The sequence below is a fragment of the Aethalodelphis obliquidens genome, unplaced genomic scaffold (genome assembly GCF_003676395.1).
Source record: "Aethalodelphis obliquidens isolate GAN/ISIS:26980383/991018 unplaced genomic scaffold, ASM367639v1 scaffold8, whole genome shotgun sequence".
Lineage (NCBI taxonomy): Eukaryota > Metazoa > Chordata > Mammalia > Artiodactyla > Delphinidae > Aethalodelphis > Aethalodelphis obliquidens.
Genome location: NW_020837952.1, coordinates 14,995,731 through 15,019,814, shown reverse-complemented (window position 1 = coordinate 15,019,814; position 24,084 = coordinate 14,995,731). Strand labels below are relative to the sequence as shown.

The 24,084-nt window shown below is 39.9% G+C and overlaps 1 protein-coding gene across 4 annotated transcripts in view; it reads left to right on the top strand.

The window, feature by feature from the left end:
• Window positions 1-24,084, top strand: part of GRIP1 (glutamate receptor interacting protein 1) — a 695,695-nt gene that overhangs the window by 500,466 nt on the left and 171,145 nt on the right. The gene's annotated exons all lie outside the window — the stretch shown is intronic.

Below are 24,084 nucleotides of genomic sequence, written 5' to 3'. Positions count from 1 at the left end.
CCAATACAAGGCTGTTTCATCTGCATTGAAAATCTGTTGTTTAGTGTAGCCACCTTCATGAATTATCTTAGCTGGATCTTCTGGATAACTTGCAGCAGCTTCTACATCAGCACTTGCTTCTTCACCTTGAACTTTTATGTTATGGAACTGGCTTCTTTCCTTAAACCTCATAAACCAATGTCTACCAGCTTCAGACTTTTCTTCTGCAACTTCCTCACCTCTCTCATCTTCATGTAATTGAAGAGAGTTATGGCCTTGCTCTGGATTAGGCTTTGGCTTAAGGAAATGTTGTGGTTGATTTGATCTTCTGTGAAGACCACATTCGTGTGTCCACTGGAGTAGCACCTTTAATTTCCTTCAAGAACTTTTCCTTTGCATTCTTGTTTGACACAAGAGGTCTAACATTCAGCCTGTCTCAGCTTTTGATGTCTTCCTCACTAAGCTTAATCATGTCTAGCTTTTGATTTAAAGTGAGAGATGTGTGACTCCTTTCACTTGAACACTTGGAGGCCATTGTAGGGTTATTAATTGGCCTAATTTCAGTATTATTGTGTGTTTAGGAAATAGGGAAGCCCAAACAGAGGGAGAAAGATGGGGGAAGGGCCAGTCAGTGAAGCAGAGCACATGAAACATTTATCAGTCAAGTTCACCATCTTATATGGGTGCAGTTCGTGGTGCCCCAAAACAATGACAATAGTAACATCAAAGATCACTAATCACAGATCACCACAACAAACATAATAATAATGAAAAAGTTGGAAATATTTCGAGAATTACCAAAATGTGACACACAGACACGAAGTGAGCAAATGCTACTGGGAAGATGGTGCTGATAAACTTGATGCAGGGTTGCCACAAACCTTCAGTTTGTAAACAAGCGTAAAGCAAGCCACAACAAAATGGGGTATACCTGCATAACGTTGGTTTGCATGCCTTATTCGTCAGTGGTCTAATAATCCTTTCTAAAATTTTGCCAGTACATGCCATCAATCCCAGAGATCTAGGATTTCCAGAGCCCCTGATTGTAGAAATTTAGTTGCTCACTTATTCCCAGACTTTAGGCATATCTTTCTTTTTTTTTTTTTTTTTTTTTTTTACGCGGGCCTTTCACTGTGTTGGCCTTTCCATTGCGGAGCACAGGCTCCGGTCGCGCAGGCTCAGCGGCCATGGCTCAGGGGCCCAGCCGCCCCGCAGCATGTGGGATCTTCCCGGACCGGGGCACAAACCCGTGTCCCCTGCATCGGCAGGCAGCCTCTCAACCACTGCGCCACCAAGGAAGCCCTCATTTTTATGTTTGTTTCATTATTACATCTGCGTATTCTTTTAACTCTCTGGGAGGTAATTTACCTGACTCTGGAAACTCGAATATATTTTAAACAACTAAGGGATTATTTTAATATCACTTTACTTATTAACCTTTGGCATAAGTTTCCTCTTACTTTAATCTGAAATTCTATCCTTTCTAGTTTAAGGTTATTCTCCTTGGAAGCTACTGGAGATGCATCATTGGAATAGAGTAACTCAGCATTTCACCATGCTAAAAGTAACTTGACACCAGCTTCTCTCAGAGGTAGACTTCTTCCCCAGGTTCTTCTTCTTCTGGCCTAGAAAACTTGGAAAAATTTTTCTAGTTGACCTTATCATCTCTTGTTAGCTATAGTTCTCACGTGATAAAAGTTGTCCATATTTCAATAAAGCATATTCAAGAACTATTCTTTCCAGGAGGCCAGATGAAGGTGGTAGTCATTATGGTGGCAAGGACTCCTCTTCTCTCCAGGCACAAGGAATAAAGGGAAGAAAATATTAGAAATTTGCAAAAAAATAAAATGGCAAATATTTAAAATGAAGATTATATCAAGTGCTATCAAGGATACAGGAAAATAGAAACATATATTGTTGGCAGGAATATAAAATTTTTGGAAGACACGTTGGTAGCATCAATCAGAGTGTTTAAAAATATATGCACTTTTCCCAACATTTGTGAGAATATATTCTACAGTAATCCTCACACTTGTGCACAAAGATGTAACCATACTTGCCTACTTATAAGATGTGGTAATTTTTGAGAATCATCCCAATCTGGTAAAGAAATGCTTTGAAAAAGTGCAGGTAGCCCCCAACAACCACTGTCACCATCACTCACTGCCTCTGAGGGAGAGCATCACTGACTTTGAAGGAGGGTGACTCCAGGGGTAGAAAGGGACCTCTCCCAACTCTGGTGCCTCACTGTTGAAAAGTGGGGACTGAGAATCCCTTTAGTCGTCCAGGAGTTGGACAGGCGAAGTGTGTTTGACCGTGAAAGTGGGCGGGTCTGGGAATAAAGTGTGCCAACAAATTGGTATATACAGAGATGTTCATTGGAGCTTTGCTTATTATTGAAGTATTGGAAAGAACCTAAAGTATCCATCAGTTGAGGAATGGTCAAACAAATTAGGGTGCAGCCATTCTAAGAGAGATTATAAAACTTAAAAAGTATGAGGTAAACCTATAGAGCACATCATGAAAAGATCTCCACGACATATTGCCATGTTGAAAGCAGCAAGTTAGGAGCTTCCCTGGTGGTGCAGTGGTTGAGAGTTCGCCTGCCAATGCCGGGGACACGGGTTCGAGCCCTGGTCCGGGAAGATCCCACATGCCGTGGAGCGGCTAAGCCCGTGCACCACAGCTACTGAGCCTGCGCTCTAGAGCCTGCAAGCCACAACTACTGAAGCCCGCGTGCCTAGAGCCCGTGCTCTGCAACAAGAGAAGCCACTGCAATGAGAAGCCCACGCACCGCAATGAAGAGCCCCTGCTCTCTGCAACTAGAGAAAGCCCGTGTGCAGCAACGAAGACCCAACGCAGCCAAAAATGAATAAATTTATTTATTTTTTAAAAAAAGAAAGGAAAGAAAAGAAAGCAGCAAGTTAGCATTGCTTGGTTTAACCCAATTTTGGTTAAATGTTAGTGCCTGAAAAGAGAATGGAAGTTGGGCACAGACTTTGACAGTGGTTTCCTCTGAGATGAGAGGAGGAGAAGAGGGAGAGTGTGGAGGGCGCCCTCAGGCTTTGATCCATATACTTCTATATCATTTGAATCTTCCACTAAAGTGTATTTGTGTAATACCTGGGTGGTTTTTTAAAAATACTATAATGACAACAAGGAATATTAGTGGATTGGAGCCGCCTGGCATAACCACATCTTGGAGGACATACCAGACCCAACCCTGCAGATGGAGAAGAAGAGGAGGAGGTATGCCTGCCAGCTGATACTACACAGAGCCAACAGACTTGTAAATATTTATCCATGTGTCAAGAAGCTCATCTGCAAGAGAGAACAACAAAAACGTGAGGGTATCGCCATTCATTTAAGTAGAAAAAAATAGAAGATTGGAAACAAAAATGATTACTGGTATGTAATATTTTCAGTCATATGGAAAAGGGGTCCATGTGTTCCCCGTGATCTCAGAAGCATAACAAGAACTTGTATATCAGAGGTCACCAGCCAACATCATCCCGCTGACTGAGGGCAGCCTAGATGCACTTGGCCAGCAAATACCGTGAGGCGGTCCCCATCGCTCTTCACTCTGTTTCATGTCCGCACCCTACTGATCCGGTCACACACGGCCTGCTTCATTCATTTAATGTATCAGATTCGTACATGCATTTGGATTTTTCACCCATGCTATAAGGGTAAGTTATACGAAATCAGATCTGGAAGCAACTTAAAAGTGGCACTTTCTAAGAAGTACAGAAAGGCAACCTACCTTACTGGCTGGGAACACAGACTCTGGAGTTAGCCTGCCCCTTATTTGAATTCTGGTCCTGCCACCTACTGCTATGTGAACTTTGGCTGGTTGCTGAAGTTTCATGCTTCACGTATCAGTTTTCCTATTGTGTGAAATGAGAGAGTAATAAGTTAGTGCCTATAAAGCATCTGTATTAGCTATCTATTGCTGTGTGTCAATACTACTGCAAATTTCACAGCTTAAAACCAGCACACATTCATGATCTCACAGTCTCTATGGGTCAGTTATCGAGGCATAGCTTCCCTGGTTCTCTTTTTTAGGGTCTCACAAAGGTCAATCAGGCTGTCAGCCAGAGGCCTTCAGCCCTAACCCAGCTGCCTGCTTTTCCAAAACGCACAAGGGCAGGAAAGGCTCCAGCAAGATGGGTGCTACAGTCTTACGTGCATAATCACTTACATGTCATCACATATATCCCATCACCTTTGCCATAGTCTCCTGGTTAGAGACAAGTCACAGGTGACACCCACACTCAAAAAAAGGGGATAATACAAGGCCTCATAGTCAGAAGTTAGGCATCATGAATGACCACCTTAGCATCTGTCTGCCACAGCGTACTAACTCAGGCCCAGTACCTTTAAGGTACCTAATATATGTCGTTATTTTTCATTTAAACTGTCTGAAGAAGACATAGGTAGCTTTCTGAGAAGATTAGTTTCTCACACTGGGGGTACTCAGACAGGACTGGATGGTGACTGTAAATAAAATCAAATGGAGGTAGGTCTTGAACCAGATGACCTTTAAGATCATCTGTGATTTAATTCAGCCACCAGACAAGGTGAAAAACTGCCCTCCTCCAAAGTCTCCTGCAGCATCTTTATGCGTTTGTTGCTGCTGTTCTTCTTGCGTGGTATCTTATCATAAATGGGTGTTGAATTTTATCAAAAGCTTTTTCTGCATCGATTGAGATGATCATATGGTTTTTATTCTCCACTTTGTTAATGTGGCATATCACATTGATTGATCTGTGGTATTGGCGAATCCTCCCTGGGTTAAATCCCACTTGATCGTGGTGTATGATACTTTTATCCGGTTTGTGAGTATTTTGTTGAGGATTTTTGCATCTCTGTTCATCAGTGAGATTGACCTGTAAGTTTCTTTTGTGGGGGCTATCTCTGTCTGGTTTTGATATCAAGGTGATGGTGGCCTCATAGAATGAGTTTGGAGGTGTTCCTTCCTCTGTAATTTTTTGAAATAGTTTCAGAAGGATAGGTGTTTTGCATGGTATTTTTTTTTTCATTTTTACCTGACTTCCCCTGTGTAAATGGGAACTAGAGCAGCCTATATGATTTTCTCTGAGAATTCTGAGAGTGACTTTGGTCCCTCTTAAAACAGCCGAGCTTTAGGGGTGGGGTGGGGAGGAAGGAAAGAAATGCATTTTACCTTGACTAAGATTTGCAGAGCTGCAAGCCCTCTTTTCAGCTTCTGGGCCTCTCAAAACCCTAATCAGGTTTGTGTACCTAGACTGCACTCAATAAAGGTCATGTAACGTTACTGGGAAGAGGGCGAGATGATGGATTGGACTTCTAGACTCTCTCTAGATCTTGCTGGTGACTAACGAGGCTTTTTACCCTTCTGATTCACTCACCAGCTCAGCCTCCGCTGTTTGCACTGAAGGCTTGGTAAACATAAACTTTCTGTTCAGTAGCCCAGGCATGGAAGAGGACAAACAAGGCAGCTCCATTGTGGCAGCACAGAATCCAGAAAGCTGTTTTTTATGCCTGAGAAATTATTGATGTAAGACATACATAGCCTTGCATGTGAATTGCATCAGTGCACACACCAGCCCTATTTCTGCATTCAGCCTCTGAGACATGTGACCAAACAACCACATGCACCACACATGCCAACACCCAAATACACCCTGAGTCATGCACACACTAGCACCTGGCCCTGTTGTGCTGGGGAGGGGGGCAGGGGGATGACTGGGGCACTCTACAGCCATGCGAGTGACTAAATATTAGAAATACAATAACCATGATGCATCCCTGTTATTTCTTTAATTTAAGCAATTTCCCAGTAGACTGTTGAGGTGTTAGTTGCTTCTGCACTTCTGTGTTGACAGATACGTTCTTTCTCACCTGGCTAAGAGAAGCAATTACTGTAATGCTCTCCTGGGCTCGGTGAGATATTCTTTAATAGATTTTAAAGGTATTGGTAGGGCAGTGTGCTTTTAAAAAGAAACTGTTCTCTGCCCTGTTCATACTTGATAACATGGGTGGATACTGTATTCAGACCACATGATGAATCCGTTAAAGAGAAATACGCAATGGAGGAAAAAAAGACAGGAGTAATATTTTTTCAAGAACTATGTATCAAGATTTCAGATATGAGAAAAAAATGTTCCTGTGTGTGTATATCACTGAGTGGAACAAAGATTAGACAAAACAACAAAAAGAAAGAGTAAGACTTTTCTTTCAACATTCAGCTGAGCATATTTCTCATGAACTTCAACACAAAGTTGTTATTTTCTGGGACTGGTGTGGCTTTCCAAATGACGGTGTGGCAGGTCACTAACTCAATGCAAATCAGTAAATATTCTTTTACCCGTTGCGTGAGAGTGACTTTCACAATCTGCTTGAACCACACGTGGTTTCGTGTTTCATACTTACATTCAAGAAGAAAAAGAAAAACAGTCTTAGAATTTTTTGTTAGAATTTGGAACTTTTTTTTTTTGGCGAGAGTCACTTTGGCAACATACCAAGCCAAGGCAACCCATGTTAACCAAAGTGACGTTGTGAAAAGAAGACTGAATTCAGAGTTGAGAGCACCTGGCTTTAAGTTCTAGCAAAATGCTTTGCCTGATACGGTGTCCTTAGGCAAATCATCTAACCTTGAAAATCTTCTGTGTTTTCATCTTTAAGATGCTGGGTTTCTCTGAGAATCAAATGAGAAAATGTGACACTGCTAGACGCCTCTTCAAGTGGTATAGAGATGTAAAATGGTGTGATCAAAGGAAAATATAGGTTTTTGTGGTACCCAAAGCTTATACAATTTGAGGGTAGGCAGCTTTTTAAGGAAAAAAATACAAAAATGTCTTTTTAAGATTTTACAAAACCATGTGACCATGTGAACACCTTGCTAGGACCTCTACCAAGGCTTTAGAAGAAGCCTGTGGCAGTGAAGGTCCTAGAAGCCTGAGTCAGTAGCTTTAGCTGTGCATTATTATTACAGACTTACAGAATGCCAGAGCTGAGAGTGGGTTCACACCTGTTTTTTCCCAGTAGAAACTTCTTTGGAAACAAAATCTTATATGGAGAAACAGAAGAGAAAACAGATAGGAGGAGCTGAAGTTAGGACAAGGGATTTAGTTAGAACTGTGTCCATGTGGCCTCCTCCTTCCTTGGGTACCTAAGAACTTCAGTTGAAAGGGGAATTTGGAGAAACACTGTATTTCATTTATTTGAAGACCGCCCCCCCCCATTTTAACTACCATGAAACCAGGATGCACCTTACAGTTGTTCTTAAACCTGCAGTGGTTGTGATGTCATCGTTATTGCCTGTGCACGCTCTTAACTTGGTTGTAATTCCTGGTAATATGATTGGATAAATGCAACCCCTTGAAGTTTCGGGCAATAAATCATTTAAGGACCATTTGAGTCAGGAACATGCACTGTTGTCTAAAACATTCTGTTGACACTTTGGGGGGAAGATGAAGGAAGCATAAGCATCACAACTTGCCAAAAGGGGTCTCAGCAGCTTGGAAGAAAGACCAAGAGACAGGAACATAGCCCTGTCTCAGAAATTGGCATCATCAGTGTTCTTGAGGTCCAGAGGACAACGTCATATGACAAAGACATCAGTGACACTGGTTCAGAAAGTGAGTGTGAAGAAGATATAGAAGTCCCTTAACTGACTTTAACTTACATCTTCCTTCTTATGTATGCACTTCGAGTTCATTTGTAAGTACAAAAAAATTTTAAACTTAGTGGTAAGAAAGCATTATGTTGTAATTTAATTGGCAGCATTTCTTAGTGGTAAATAAAACAATAGCGTTCCTTAAAAGTGCTGGTGTCTTGGAGTCAATGAAATGTGGTACTTTTTAAACCATTTAGTTCTATTCTCTCATTTTGTAGTTCAGAGATTAATACCCAGAGAGTGTTTAGTGACTTGCCCAAGGCAATATGGCTGATCTCTCCAGGGCATAATGAACTAGCTGCAAATATTTTTCAAGCAGTTGTTCCCTAGTTAGCCCCAGACTAGAGCCCTCACTCTTTATTTCACTAATCATCACTAATCAGATTTGTTATTCTTTTTTAATTGCTTGGGATCTGCATTTCCTACTAGAATATAAATTCCTGAGGGCAACGATGAAGTCTGTCTTGTTTACTGCTAGTAGCAAGGTGCCTACCATTCAGCAAATGATCATTAGATTTTTCCAGCGGAAGGATGGACGGATGGATGGATGGATGAAGGAAGGGTAGATGAAGAGAGGGATAGATGGATGGATGGAAAGGACTGAAATATTTCATACTCAGATTGAGGCTACAAGATAGTTGGATAAGGTGGTGTTATATATGACAGTTGATGTACTAATACAAGTATGGACTGAGCAAAGGAAATAATAATGACTCTGGTGGGTCTGCTCACTTCCTTGCTGCTCACCCTAAGGGGGAGCCTTTCCCTTGAGACAAGAATATGCTGTCTCTCAAGTAGAGCAGGAAAAAAGAGCTGGACCAGGAGAGGGACCAGGAAAGAAGGCTACCCTCCTTGTCAGGGTGGAGGAAGCTGACAGGGAGGATGTAGGTGTAGGATGGGGGCAGCACAGCCTCCTCCAGTTCTGGATTCCAGCGGGGTCTCAGTAGGGCTCTAATAAAACGGAAACTCACTGCAACAGGCTGCTTGCCTTCTCCATGGAGAGTCCACAGGGCTCCCTTGATGCCTTGCCTCTTAGTTATCTGCAGTGACTGCAGTTTTCCATCTGTTCCTTTGAAATGGATCAAGCCTCATAAAACAAGAGAGTCAAATAAATGCCTCTGACATCTGTAACAAAATGATAGGGGTGGATTTACTGTTGCCCTGGTGGCTTGGAGTTGGCCTAAGCCTGGCCTTATTTTTCAGCTCCTTTCTCAGTAGTATTTCATCTACATGTTTTTGCATCCATTGTTTAGCAATTACTTTATGACGGTCTGAACATTTATAGCATTCAGTTATATGAGAAGGCAATCCCATGCACCTAAAACAGATACAGATTTCTGCCTCACAAACCAATTTTCAAGTCTCAAGTTTCCTGATTTATAAAATGGAAGTGTTATCCTCTTCGCAGGGTTATGCTGAAGGTTAAATTAGATGACAGATGTGAACCATTTTGAGAGTTATTAACTGCTTTAAAAGGATGGATAATCTTAAACGGTGTCAGGGATTTCTTCCTTTTAATTTTTCTCCTCAATCCAGTTATCTCACTCATGGTAGACTCACGGGTACTTTGGTCTCCATGGAAGGAGGAGGCCAAGCAGGTGTAGCTCTAAGTCCCATTTTGTCCTGATTATTCAAGAAGTCTGATTTCCTGTTGAAGTTTATCCTCCCTTCATTTCCTTTTCAGGCAGAAAGAATGTTCCCCCCAAGCATTGTTCTTTTAATTGTCTTTGAAGACGCAACGGTCCCTAAACAGTGTTTAGCTCCTGTCTTGGGCACTAGCTAAGCTCCTAACTCCTTGATGACTTACTCTCACTAGCTTCCAGTGCAGCCTTACCTGATGTCTGTCTGTCTCAGGGTTTTCCTTTTTCTTTTTTTTTTTCAATTTTTGTTTTTAAATTTTGTTGACGTATAGTGGATTTACAACGTTGTGTTAATTTCTGCTGTACAGCAAAGTGACTCAGTTATACATATATATTCTTTTTCTTATTCTTTTCCATTATGGTTTGTCACAGGATATTGAATCTAGTTCCCTGTGCTATACAGTAGGACCATGTTGTTTATCCATTCTAAGTGTAATAGTTTGCATCTGCTAATCCCAAACTCCCATTCCTTCCCTCCCTTACCTCCCCCTCCCCCTTGGCCACCACCAAGACTGTTCTCTATGTCTGTGGGTCTGTTTTTGTTTCATAGATATGTTGATTTGTATCATATTTTAGGTTCCACGTATAAGTGATATCATGTGGTATTATGTCTTTCTCTATCTGACTTACTTCACTTAGAATGATAATCTCTAGGTCCATCCATGTTGCTGCAAATGGCATTATTTCGTTCTTTTTACAGCTAGTATTCCACTGTACATATATACCACATCTTCTTTATCCATTTATCTGTCGATGGACATTTAGGTTACTTCCATGTCTTGGCTATTGTAATAGTGCTGCTATGAACATGGGGGTGCATGAATCTTTTCGAATTTCAGGGTTTTCCTTTGCTTACAGAGTGTTTTTTTTCTTCTCACTCACCCAGCTGAACAAGACATATTTCTCATCCCTTGTTCAGCTGAGCTCCCAGACCAGACCATCTGATCACTCTATCCTAGCATGGGAGCTCTGCGTTTTCATATCTAAATAGTTATTTAATATAAGATACTAGCCAAAAGGATATCCTCAAAGTCATGCAAAAATAAAAGAGCCTCCCCCAGCAATATCTCATTCATTTGCTAAGCAAATTTTGATACCTCGAATTTCTCCAACTATTGGATGGAAATGATAGTAATATTGCAAGTAAATTTCCTACTCTCCCCTAAAGAAATTATTTAAACCTCCAAATACACATCCATAGCCTACAGGGGCTTTCCCAGGACCACGGATTGAACTGTTCGTTATTCTTGAGGCTCCCAGGCCATGCTGTGCACCAACCACATTTCATTGAAAGTATAGACATTTGTCGCTTAGACATTTAGAATGCAGAAAGGTAGAGGCTGTGATTATGGGTCTTGGAAATGCTAGCCCCTAGCACAGAGTCTGACAATAACAGATGCTCACAAAATGTTTTTGGACCAAAATGATCCACAAGTAGCTGTAAGGATGCAGTTAGCTTCTCTAGGAGAACATTGAAGATCAGAGTCATTTCAAAGTTACCTGTGCTAGTTGCTTAGTTTCGCTTGTAGAATCCAGGTTTCAATCATGTCAACAACTTTAAAAATGTGAGTACAACCGCCTGCAAGTAAAAAGCTGCAGATTGGGAGCCTTCCCAGAGCAAAATTGCCTGGGGCTCTTAAGACAAGTGCAATCATTGGATCTCCTGGCCAGTGCCTTTTGCTGGTCCTTATGGATTCTCAGATATAAATGTCCGCCCCTTGGGCGGTCCTGCTCAGGAATCACTTCCTGTTTCTGATGTCTTGAATATGAGTCACTTCCTGTTTCTGATGTCTTGAATATGGTTTCATCTTGATTTTTAGATGACTATGTAGGAACATGTCACTGATAGGTTTGACATTATTTGCTGTTTCATGACTCCCTACCTGACATGCGCACAGTTTATGTCAGCCTAGCAGAGGATATACTTTGATTTTCACATTGCTCAAATCTGATCTGACTTAAGATCTTCAGGATTTCTGTGTAGAGTACATGGATAGAGTTCAGGGTATCCATGAATTCCCCTGGAACTGTATACAAAATTTTTCTGGGAAGAGGCTTTCTTTAGATTCGCAGAGGAGTCTGTGATTCCACAAGTGGTTGAATACTGCTGCTAATTGTTTTGTCTTCTATTCATAACAATCAAAATACAGCAGAAGATTGGCAACTACATATCTAGAATTTTCGTATACCCAAATAATAATAATGCTGACAACCGTAATACCGTGACTAACATATATATTGAACACTTACTATGTGGCAGGTACTATAATAAGTCCCTTATGAGAATTTTATCACTTAATCTTCACAACACCCTAAAGGTAGGTACTTTTTTTAAACCATTTTTAAAAATTGAAGTATAGTTAATTTACAATGTTGTGTTGTTTCCAGGGCCTGCTCATCATGAATGTGGTGGTGTGGTGTGTGTGCTTATCTGGGCCAGGTGTGTGTGTGCCCACACGCACATGTGTGCACAGGAATGTACATATCTCAGTGATTCCAGACGCCACCACATGGTTCTCTAGGAACCATACCCTTGACTCCTATTCTAAAAACAAATTCTTATGCTTGATCTAAAAGCAAGAGCAGAGAGTGGTGTATGAGAAGCAGTAAATATTTTATAGCAAAAATTATACAACTTTATTTGAAGATATTTATTTTTATTGAAGTATAGTTGATTTACAATGTGTTAGTTTCAGGTGTACAGCAAAGTGATTCAGTTATGTATATATATATATATATATACACATACACACACACACACACACACACACATTCTTTTTCAGATTCTTTTCTCTTATGGGTTATTACAAAATATTGAGTATAGTTCCCTGTGCTATACAGTGGGTCCTTGTCGGTTATCTATTTTATATATAGTAGTGTGTATATGTTAATGCTATCCTCCTAATTTATCCCTCCCCCTCATCCCCCCTGGTAACCATAGGTTTGTTTTCTACATCTGTGACTCTATTGCTGTTTTGTAAATAAGTTCATTTCTACTGTTATTTTAGATTCCACATATAAGTGATATCATATGATATTTGTCTTTGGCTTACTTTACTTAATATCATAATCTCTAGATTCATCCATTTTGCTGCAAGTGTCATTACTGCATTCTTTTTAGGGCTGAGTAATATTCCATTGTGTGTGTGTGTGTATATATATATATATATACACACACACATCTTCTTTATCCATTCATCTGCCAGTGGACATTTAGATTGTTGCCATGTCTAAGCTCTTGTAAATAGTGCTGCTGTAAACATTGGGATGCATATATCTTTTTGAATTAGAGCTTTTTATGAATATATGCCCAGGAGTGGGATTGCTGGGTCATATGGTAACTCTATTTTTAGTTTTTTAAGGAACCTCCGTAGTGTTCTCCATAGCGGCTGCACCAGTTTACATTCCCACCAACAGTGCAGGAGGGTTCCTTTTTCTTCACATAAGGGTAGGTACTTTTATTATCCCTGTTTCAGATAAGGAAACTAAGATGAAAAAAAATTAAATAACTTATAAGCTGTTACACTGGGAAGCTTAATAGAAAATTTTGACAATTAAATTATTGATTTTGGAACAGTGGAAAACTGAAAGAATCCTAGTATTGCCATAATTTAAAAGCACTGATATTTCTTCTAAATGACTCAAAAGACGTAATATATCTGAGTCAATTACACCAAGAGTCCACATTTCTGCTGTATCTATTCTTTTAAATGCTGATCTAGACGTTGCGTACTTTCAGGGGTCTCAGATTTTTGTGGCTGGTACCGCATATTTGTGTATCCTCTTTCTCTTGAGGTGATCTGAGAAACTTACAGATATTAATCCAGTCCTCCCATCACTGTGGGAGATAAATACCTATCATGATTTTGTTTCACATGAATATTTGTGGGAGGTAATATTTATGTGCTATACATCCCTGCCACGAATCTAACTTATGTTGATTCCCAGGGGATGAGAAAAACTCTGGTACATCCTTCATGTCGCTATATAAAGGTGGAAAGTGCCAGAAGACCTTTCCCTGCTAGTCTGGGTGGCAAGAACTGAGACAGAAAATGCAGCCATTCATCACAGAAACCCAGCTTTGAGCCCGACAGCTTTGCTGAAGCAGGGGATGTTAGAAGGAACTTGAAATGAGTATTGGAAAAAGCATCTGTTTATTTCTTGAGGGGGATAAACATCCTGGTGGCACCACTAAAAGTAATATACAGATAAGACTGCGTTGTGAGCAATAATATTCTCTTCAAAAGTAATACACAGGAATAGCTATAGTATTCTGGTATGAGCCTCAGTCGCCCTTATGAAGGCAATGGTAAAGAATAATCAACCAAAGAAGCTTAGAGAAATAACTGTGTCTGCTTCTGTTCAAATTCTGCTGCTTTATCATTTTGCTTTGGCACCATCCAGCAAGAATTCTGTTTGCCATAAGCCGATGCTCATCTCCAGCTCATAATTCCCTGTGTTGGGACTGACGTGCCCATTCGTGCTCCCAGGAAGCACCTACCACAGTGCCAGGTGCCATTCTAGGCACTGGAGATACAGGAGGGAACAGAACACCATCTCTGTCACTAGCATTTAAAAATCTGTGACTTACTGTATAAAGTATTTATACAATAAATATATGAATAGTATTTTTAATACTCTTGGTATTATATTTATTTAATAAAATATACTATTTATTTTTTATTCAATAAAAAATACTATTTTTATCAATAGTATTTCTATTTTACTGTTTATGATATACTTTTAAAAATCTAGTGAATGGAACTTCAGTAAGTAAAGAGCTCCCAGGGTCTATTTTGCTGAATGTGCCAATGGTGGTTGCTGTTACATGGCTTTTTTTTTTTTTTTTTTTGGCTACGTTGGCTCTTCGTTGCTGCGTGCAGGCTTTCTCTAGTTGTGGCGAGCAGGGGCTACTCTTCGTTGCGGTGTGTGGGCTTCTCATTGCGGTGGCTTCTCTTGTTGCAGAGCACACGGGCTCTAGGGTGCAAGCTTCAGTAGTTGTGGCACACGGGCTCAGTACTTGTGGCACACGGGCTTAGTAGTTGTGGCTCGTGAGCTCTAGAGCACAGGCTCAGTAGTTGTGGCGCACGGGCTTAGTTGCTCCACAGCATGTGGGATCTTCCTGGCCCAGGGATCGAACCCGTGTTCCCTGAATTGGCAGGCAGATTCTTAATCACTGCGCCACCAGGGAAGTCCTGGTGGTTGCTTTTAAAATGCGTCTTTTTCTTTTTGTGATATGGCTCTAAGGTGAGGGTCTTACAGACCCTTTGGGGTGTGACAAAAACTATTCTAAGACTAGGTTTTTCCCTAGTACTTAAATCTCATTTGGTTTCTCTCTAACTGGCATTATATCACGTGACTTTGCCCTCTCCAGTCTCAACAACACAAACTTCCTCTCTTTTCTGGATTCCCTTCCTCTCTTTTCTAGATTCCTAGTCAAACAAGGTGGAAATCTTGAGATCCTCTTGTCTGTCCTAGTTCCTCACTCCCCACACACTAATTTGTCTCTAACTCAGGGAAGTTCTTCCTCGGTGTACCTTGAGTTCACGCCATCCACGTAGCTACCGATGGATTTCAGTTTTTCGTGTGTTGCCTACCTGCCCCCCCAAGTCTGCACTTCCCTCATTGCCTTGGCATCTGTCCACACTCCAATTCTTAGCCTCCCTTGCAGTTAGGTGTGGACATGGAACAAGTTCTTGCCCTGGGGATGTGAACAGAAGCAGGCCAGTGGTGGCTTTTGAGAGCTTTTTCCCCTTCCCCCAGGGAAATGCAGACAAGATAAAGTCCTAAGGCAGAAGTTCTCAAACTTTCTCGGTTCACAGAGCCCTTGATGTCTCAGTAATTTTTTCACAGCACCTCTAGGTCAAGTGAAATGTCAGTAGTTCCACTTATTAAGTAGTTAGGTCCAAACAACGTAATACATATTATCTCCTAACCATTTAGTAGCCATTTGAAGAAATATAAGACGTATAAATTTAAAGAATCACAAATACTTAGCAATGGTATGTGTGTGCTTGTGAGGCACTGCACAGTTTCTCAAACCTTCAAATCAAATGAAATACTGACAAACTCATTTCCTGTTCCTCATTGACTTTCACACAGAACTTCCTTTTTGTCATAGAAACCACCAAAAAACCCAGCTTTGGAAAGATAAGCCATCACCAAAAGCAGGGTTGTGTGTTCTAATGTTGAACAAAACTGCTAGTAGGTGGTGGGGTGCCCAACTGATATCACACATGGCTGTAATTCCTTCAGATTTTTACACTGTGCTCCCATGAGTTCACTTTGAAACCTTGAGGCACCTTGTGCACACTTTGGGAACCAGATTCCTGGGGGATGACAGAGTCACAAAATGGAAAAGAGCAGAGATCCCTGAATCTCTGTGTGAAGGGGAGCAGACTGCTGAGTGGGAACACCCACTGCAGGCTTGTAAATATATGAGTGGAATAAGCTTCTGTTGTGGTTGAGCCATTGTTCGTTTTTGAATTTGTTGACACAACCTAGCCTAACTTAATTAATACCTTATAGTACTGCAGTGACCTTCTAATGGTTCTCCTTGATCCAAATCTAATGCCTTCCTCCCCAACAGTTCATGTCATCATTACCAAATCTACTGCTTTACGCTAATGACAGGCTAAAACTTTTCTAAAACTCAAAGCTGAGCACTTCCTTTGTTTGCTTCCCAGCCTGATTTCCACCACCAATCTTTCCTCATACGCTAAGCCCTAAATCAGTGTCTCTCAATCTTGACTGCATGTAAGAATCACCTGGAGAGGTTTAAAAAATACCAATGCCGGGCTTACCTGGTGGCGCAGTGGTTGGGAGTCCGCCTGCCGAAGCAGGGGACACGGGTTCATGCCCCGGTCCGGGAAGATCCCACATGCTGCGGAGCGGCTGGGCGCGTGAGCCATGGCCGCTGAGCCTGCGCGTCCGGAGCCTGTGCTCCGCAACAGGAGAGGCCACAACAGTGAGAGGCCTGTGTACCGCAAAAAACAAACAAACAAACAAAAAATGCCCAGTTCCCCACCTGCAAGGATTATCATCTGATTGAAATGGACCAGTTCCTTGAAGAGCACAAACTACCACAACTCACTGAACCTGAAATAGATCATTTGAATAGCCCTGTAACTATTAAGGGAAATGAATTTGTAATTTAAAAACTCCAAAAAGAAGAAATGTCCAGACCCAGATGGCTTCATTGAAAATTACACAAATATTTTAAAAAGAATAAACACCAACTCTACACAGTCTCTTCCAGAAAATAGAAGAGGAAAGGATGTGTTTCTCAGTTCATTTTATGAAGCTAGTATTATTACCCTGATACCCAAACCGAAGAAAGAAAAAAAGAAATCTACAGATGATATCCCTCATGCATATAGATGCAAAAAAAAGTCCTTAACAAAATATTAGCAAATAAAATTCAGCAATTTATAAAAAGAATTATATACCATAAGCAAGTGGAGTTTATTTTAGGAATGCAAGATTGGGTCGATATTAGAAGATCAATCAATGTAATCCACTACATTTTCAGACTAAAGAAGAAAAATCACATCATCATAGGCAAAATTCAAACTCATGACAAAAACTCAGAAAAATAAGAATAGAGGGGAATTTCCTCAAATTGATAATCTACAAAAAACCTACAGGTAACATAATACCTGATGAAACACTGAATGCTTTTCCCCTAAGATAGGGAAGAAAGCAAGGATATCCATTCTCACCACTCTTATTCAACATAGTACTGGAAGTTCTAGCCTGTGCTTTAGGCAAAAAAGGGAAATAAAAGGCATATAGATTGGAAACCAATAAAAACTGTCCTTTCTTGCAGGTGGCATGATGGTCTACATAGAAAACCCTAAGGAATCTACAAAAAAAAAACTTCCTAGAACTGTTAAGTGAGTTCAGTGAGGCCACAATATATGAGACAAATATACAGAAATCAATTGTATCTCTGTATACTAGCAATGGACACGTGTACATCGAAATTAATAATACAGTACCATTTGCAGTTGTTCTCCCCAAAATGAAATACTTTGGTGTAAAACCAGCAAAACATGTATAGGGCTTGTATGCTGAAAACTACAAAATGCTGATGAAAGAAATCGAAGAAGTTTCTACATAATTTGAAGAGATATATTATGTTTATGGATTGGAAGACTCAACATAGTAAAGATGTCTATTCTTTCCAAACTGACATACAGCTTTAATCCAAATCCTATCAAAATACCCACAAAAGTTTCTATAGATATAGACAAGATTATTCTAATATTTATATGGAAAGGCAAAGGAACCAAAAGAGCTGAAACAATTTAAAAAAAAAATGAAATAGGAGTAATTGGCCTACCCAATTTCAAGACTTATATAGATATAGTAATGAAGACTGCATGGTATCTGTGAAGAGACAGATACATCAGTAGAACAGAATAGAGAACCCAGAAACAACTGATTTTTGACAAGGTGCAAAAGCAATTCAGTGGAGAAAAGACAGACTATTCAAAAAATAGTGCTGGAGCAGTTGGACACCCATCCCCCTCTCCCCCCCCCCAAAAAAATTATGTGAAACTTGACTAAGTCTCACATCTTATGTAAAAAATTAACTTAAAATGGATAACAAGACTTAAATGTAAACCATAATATTATAGAACTTTTCGAAACTGTAGAAGAAACATGGGAGAAATTTTCCAGGATCTAAGGCTCAGCAAAGAGTTCTTAGACTTGACAACAGCGTAATCCATAAAAAAAAGAGATCGATCAATTGGACTTAAATGTTTGCTCTGCAGAAGACCTTGTTAGGAGGATGAAAAGAAAATCTACAGACTGGGAGAAAATATTTACAAACCACATATTCAAACAGGGGACTAGTATCTAGAATATATGAGGAACTCAAAACTCAACAGTAAAAAGGCAAACAATCTAATTAGAAAATGGGCAGAAGACATGAAAAGACATTTCACCAAAGAGGGTTTGAAAATGACAAATAAGTGCACACAAAAAAAGTTAAACATTTCCCATTAGAGAAATGGCTCAAAGTACCCAAGAATTAAAACCATAATTAGATATCACTAACACACATATCAGTATGGCTAAAATAAAAACAATGACAGTCAAGTACTGGCAAGGATGCAGAGAAACTGGATCATTCGCCTGCTGGTGGGAATGTAAAATGGTACCGCTACCTTGGAAAACAATTTGACAGTTTATTAGAAAACTAAATATGCAACTACTGTATGACCTAGCACTTGTACTTCTGGGCATTTATCCCTGATAAATGAATACTTAGGTTCACACAAAAACTTATTCATGAATGTTTATCGCAACTTTATTCGTAGTAGCCCCAAACTGAAAACAACCAAAATGTCCTTCAACAGGTAAATGGTGACACAAACTTTTGTATATCTATACCATGGAATACCACTCAGCAAGGAAAAGGAACTCTTGCCACACACAACTTGGATAAATCACCAGAAAATTATCCTGAGTGTAAAGAGTCAACCGTAAAGCGTTCACACTGTGTGATTGCGTTTATTTAACATTCTTAAAATGACAAAGTTATAAACACAGAGAATGGGGTAAGGGTTGCCTGGAGTTTAAAGAAGGGGTTGGGGCAGGAGGGTAGTGGGTGATTTATAAAGGATAACACGAGGGATCCTTGTGGTGATGGAAATGTTCTGTATCTTGACTGCATCAAGGTCAATATCCTACTTGTACTATTGTATTACAGTTCTGCAAAACGTTACCGTAGGGGAAAGACAAGGTAAAGGGAACTAGGGGGTCTCTCTGTATTATCTCTTACAACTGCATGGGAATGTTACAATTAATATTCAATTAAGTTATCTCACAAGTAAAAGTTGCATTAAAAAAATTGCCCATCGGGCTTCCCTGGTGGCACAGTGGTTGGGAGTCCACCTGCCGATGCAGGGGACACGGGTTCGTGCCCTGGTCCGGGAGGATCCCATGTGCCGTGGAGCGGCTGGGCCTGTGAGGTGTGGCCGCTGAGCCTGTGCGTCTGGAGCCTGTGCTCCGCAACGGGAGAGGCCACAACAGTGAGAGGCCCGCGTACCACAAAAAAAAAAAAAAAAAAAAATTTGCCCATCGATTAGGGGTGGTATTCTGATCGACTTGGTCTGGGGTGGGCTCACACATTGAAAATTTTCAAGGCTCCCCAGGTGATTCTAAAATGCAGCCAGAACTGAGAAAGTGCAAATTGAACTGATGGACTTGCACTCCCCAGAACCTATGTAATCATCTACCATTTCTTGTTCCTCTGCCTTTAATACCTCCCCGCTCTATTTGCTGAGCTGAGGCCTTCTTTATGACCTAGCTCAGGAATAACTCTGAGGAACTGTCCAGAGCACGACTTGCCCAGTCTGATGATGGATCCTCCCAGGTTGCACCATGGTGGCCCTTTCTTTACTCTAGTCATAGCTCTTATCCCTCTTTGTTGTAATCATCACTTTTTGTCTGCCTCCCCGCTTTCAGCAGCTGTTGTTACAATTGTTCACTTTGTAATTCCCTGATCATTTAGCCCCTGAATTTTAGGGACCTTCCAAAAATTATAGGTAACTCCCCTTTCCTGCTCTAAGCCTAATTATACTTTTTAAATAATCAATGAGGCAAGAACTTCTAGATACCAAAAGTTTCACAGAACAAAATAAGGTTATTATGCTGTACCTTGATTCTATGCAAAACATTACAATCTTAGTATTACAAAGCACTAAGGTGTTCTAATATGGGTTCTGAATACCCTATGCCTATGATACGTGTTTTCTTTTCATTCTTTCTTGCTTTTGTACATCTAAATAGATCCGGACTCTGCCCAATGTTTGGGAGGCAGACACAGAGGCTTTGCCAGCCTCCCCACTCTAGACCCCTGCTTCCGGGGTGTCTGGTTAATTTTTTTATCTCTCTCAGGGTGGTATAGCATCCAGTCGTAGTTCATCACCTCGTTCAGGGAGGCTTCCTAGGCAGTCTCTTCCTGTTCTTTCATAGCAACATTAAACTGTCAACTGGTAGACTTTAGGAATATAATTTTTCACAGAATCTTTGCAAGGATACATGTTCCATTTTTGCAATAATAGAAAATATAATTGTGCCCTCCAAATCCTAGTGGCATTTTTTACTGATATTGTGAACTTTATAGATTAATTTAGGGAGAATTGTCATATTTTTACACTGGGCTATGAGCCCACTGGAATATCAGTTCCTAGATGACAGGGATTTTCTCTGTTTGGTTGAGTTCTACCTCCGAAGTCTAGAACAGTGCCTGGCACATAGTAAGTGCTAAGTTTTTATTGAATGAATGAATGGGATGCCCTTTCATTTGTTCTGGTTTTATATCCCTCAGACGTTTTCTTCATAGAGATCTTATATATTTTTCATTAATTTTTTTTCTTAGAGATTTTAGTTTTTGGCTATTGTAAATGGTTTTTTTTTTTTCTTCTGTGATTAACTTCTAACTAGTTGTTGTTTGTTTATAAAAGGCTATGGTTTTCTTCATATTAATTTTTTAACCATCTATGTTATGGAATTTTCTTATTTGTTTGCAAGAATTTTTCATACTTCTCTTGTTTTTGCCAGGTATCATTGTTACTTTTCTTAAAACTTCCTGGAGTTCAGTAATTAAGAGGATTGAATTTCAAGCCCAAATTAAAACAGCAGACAACTAAATCTCATTCTATCAGTGAGATTCTTGTTGGTTGAGTGTGTGCTGGTACAGATGTAAACCTGCAATTTCTTTTCGAAGATAATTAAATATGGTGATTAAGGAAACCGTCAAATCCAGAACCGTCTCATTCCTTGCCAGTTGGGTATCATCTGTTCCCTGTGTTGCTTGCTAATTTGGAGAGACTGCAGTCTTTACTACAGAATCCTCTTAATTTGGGGAGGGATATTTGTAATTTAAATCACAAAGAAAGAAACTGTCAATATATATTGATTTTCCCAAGTTCCACTGTTTAACTGCGAGCTTTTTTCAGTAAGCCTTGATATACAAGCGAACTTATGCAAATGAATGCATCTGTCTTCATTTCTCCTTGCCATTAGATCATTATGCAAGCATTAAACACCAGAAAAGACATAAAATGAGTGATTAGTCTAGTGGAGAGCGCAGGTTAGCAGAAAGCCAACACCAGAAACACGTTCTTCCCTCTCCAAACTGCTTCTTTTCTCCTTTCTTCGGAAACGCCCATAAATGATTTAGTCAGTCCTTTAGGGACTAGAGATGCTTATTGGCAGTTAACATTCTTGTGATTCAGCACATTTTCTTGCAACAATATTCTATCTTTACTCCTGAGTTTTGCCTAATTTAGATTCTGACATAGGTCTGTTCTTCTCCACTAATCCTGATTGATAAGTACAGACAGATTAGACAGAAGATAAAATTGTGAAATAGATGTTGCATTTGGAACAGCAAGTTTTCATTTTACATTGTTGCCAGGACCATCTCCTCTGTGGCCGCCTTCCCCACAACCAACACTGTGGCATGGTGCTCTATGACTCATTTGCCTCTGTGACTGGGCTTTAAGCATCTCTGACTTTTTCCGTCTTTGAGTTTCATCGTCTGACTCATAATAAGCACTCAATAAATGCTTGAATCAATGAATACACAAGTTACTCAGTTAACTGGTACATTAATATTTTCTTTCTTTCGTGTTTTTAAACTAGCTCTTGGGGAAAGATTTGAAATATTTTTAAACAAGAGGGTAATTGACTATTACCAGTTTAAAAAGTAGCCCAGATGGATTTGTATTTTAACAGAGATCAAATCAAACTAATTGAATTTAGCCTTTCTAGCTTTTCAGGATTCAGCCAGGGACCTGGGAAGGACCTGTTTCCTTCTGGAGGAAACTGCATTGTCCACGTCCCATAAGGCTGCACTTATGTCCTGGTATCCCATTCTATTCAGGAAGCACACTCCTGAAAACCAGAGTACAAATGAAATTCGTACTAATTGAAACTTATTTCTCACTTGTCTGTTACTACTACTTTATAGTTGCTTCTTTGTGCATTTCTGATTGACCTTTAAGACAGGCCCTTAAAAACCCATGCTCCCAACTCCTTAAGTAAAGCTCTATAATCAAGTGCTTAAACATACAGGGTCAATCTACATATTTAAAGAAAATGCAAATAATTTGTTGGGTAAAATTGTTGTATACATTATGTCTCTGTAATGTGGAAAGTCATCATCCATTATGTAATTTTCATTCCTTTAGTTATTAACCTTATTTTTAAAATAATTTATGCCTAGCCTTCTGCCAAGGAGGACTGATAGGGGTTGTTTGTTAAATTGACCTCTTCAACCATCAGTTGGGCCTATGTATGTCTTTATGGGATATATAGAGGGTTGTTCTGTTCTGTGTTAAGAGAGCTTAGGTAAAATGCACACTGTGGTGGACTTTTGTTACAAATGCTCCTGGTAAATCATGTAACGGGCCCTGTGCTTTGATGGACTTGACAAGAATTTTGCTTCTTGAATGTCTATCTTTATTTGGTCTCTCATTCAAAATGTAGTAAATGAAGCTGACATCACTCACACTCACTGACTCTTCCTTGGCTTCTGTTTTAAAGAGCAGTAACAACTCATGTATACAGTGTCATGAAACTGCCATGAAAAAGGAAGTATGCAGGGCTGCTTAGGTCACAGGATCCGGCAATCTTGAAAGTCCTGCCTAGACTGATTATTACATCGAAATCAGTGGCCTGTCCCTCTTGCCTCCTTTCCCCAAGTACTCTGTTCTCCTCACGAGATCAGATGAGAGATTATTTCTTTCCCTAACATGATTTGATTTTTTAATCAACTAATGGGATAGTAGACCAGCAGCCACAATTTAAAAACCTTTATGATAAGCATTCATAAATTTTGAAATTATAATTAACTCTGTCATGTGTAATAAAGGGCAGAAGTGTGTAAGTAATCTTTTCGGTTTTTTGACTTTGAAAAAGAAAGTCTGTTCTTCAATTTTAATATGAGTGTCTCTGATGTCCTAGACTTTGAAAAAGGAAGTCTGTTCTTGAATTTTAATGAGTGTCTCTGATGTCCTAGAAGTTCATAACCCCTGAAATTCATAACCTGATTCAAGAGGAGTTGGAAAACTGTCCAGTTTCCCCATCCCTACCCAGAAAGTGTATGCAGTGAGGGGGATAACATAACAGAGAATTGTAAAACAATGTTTATCATAGTTAGCCTCTGGATAGGTAAATACTGACGCATTTTTATTTCTGAAAGCAAGGATAGTCTTAAAGTTTTCTTTCTGTAGTGCCTAAGATCAAAAAATGTGGGTTCTCTCTTGGTGCGTAGACATTATCCCCACAAGATCAGTGAGATTTTAAAATTTCGAAAGTAGAGAATGGGGGGTTAACAGAAGTTCCCTGGGGATTCTGAGGACCAACCCTGCTTTAACATACTGTGACACATTTTGTAAGAAATGACGTAAGTCATAACATGAAGCTATTGTACTTTGTTTTCTGAAAGACAAAAAAAAAAATCAATAATATTTTTCTTGAACCTGTAGAAAGCTCTCCTCTTGTGTCACCTGGTTTCCTCAGCAAAAATGTATCAGGAACTTGGAGTCTGCACTATATGCTTTTGTATCATTGTTTAAAATTCCGTTCTAGCCCCTTGTCTTACGACTCTCAATTGTTCCCTTTGGAATTACAAGGAGAGACACCAGAGAAAGTCACTTCAGAATGACAGAAAACAAAGGGCGAATATTATCCTTGTACATAAGCCATGTCAGACTATTGTGAATCTAGAGCGAACTACCCCACTGGTACCCATTTTAATAACCTGTAATGGAATATCTGCTC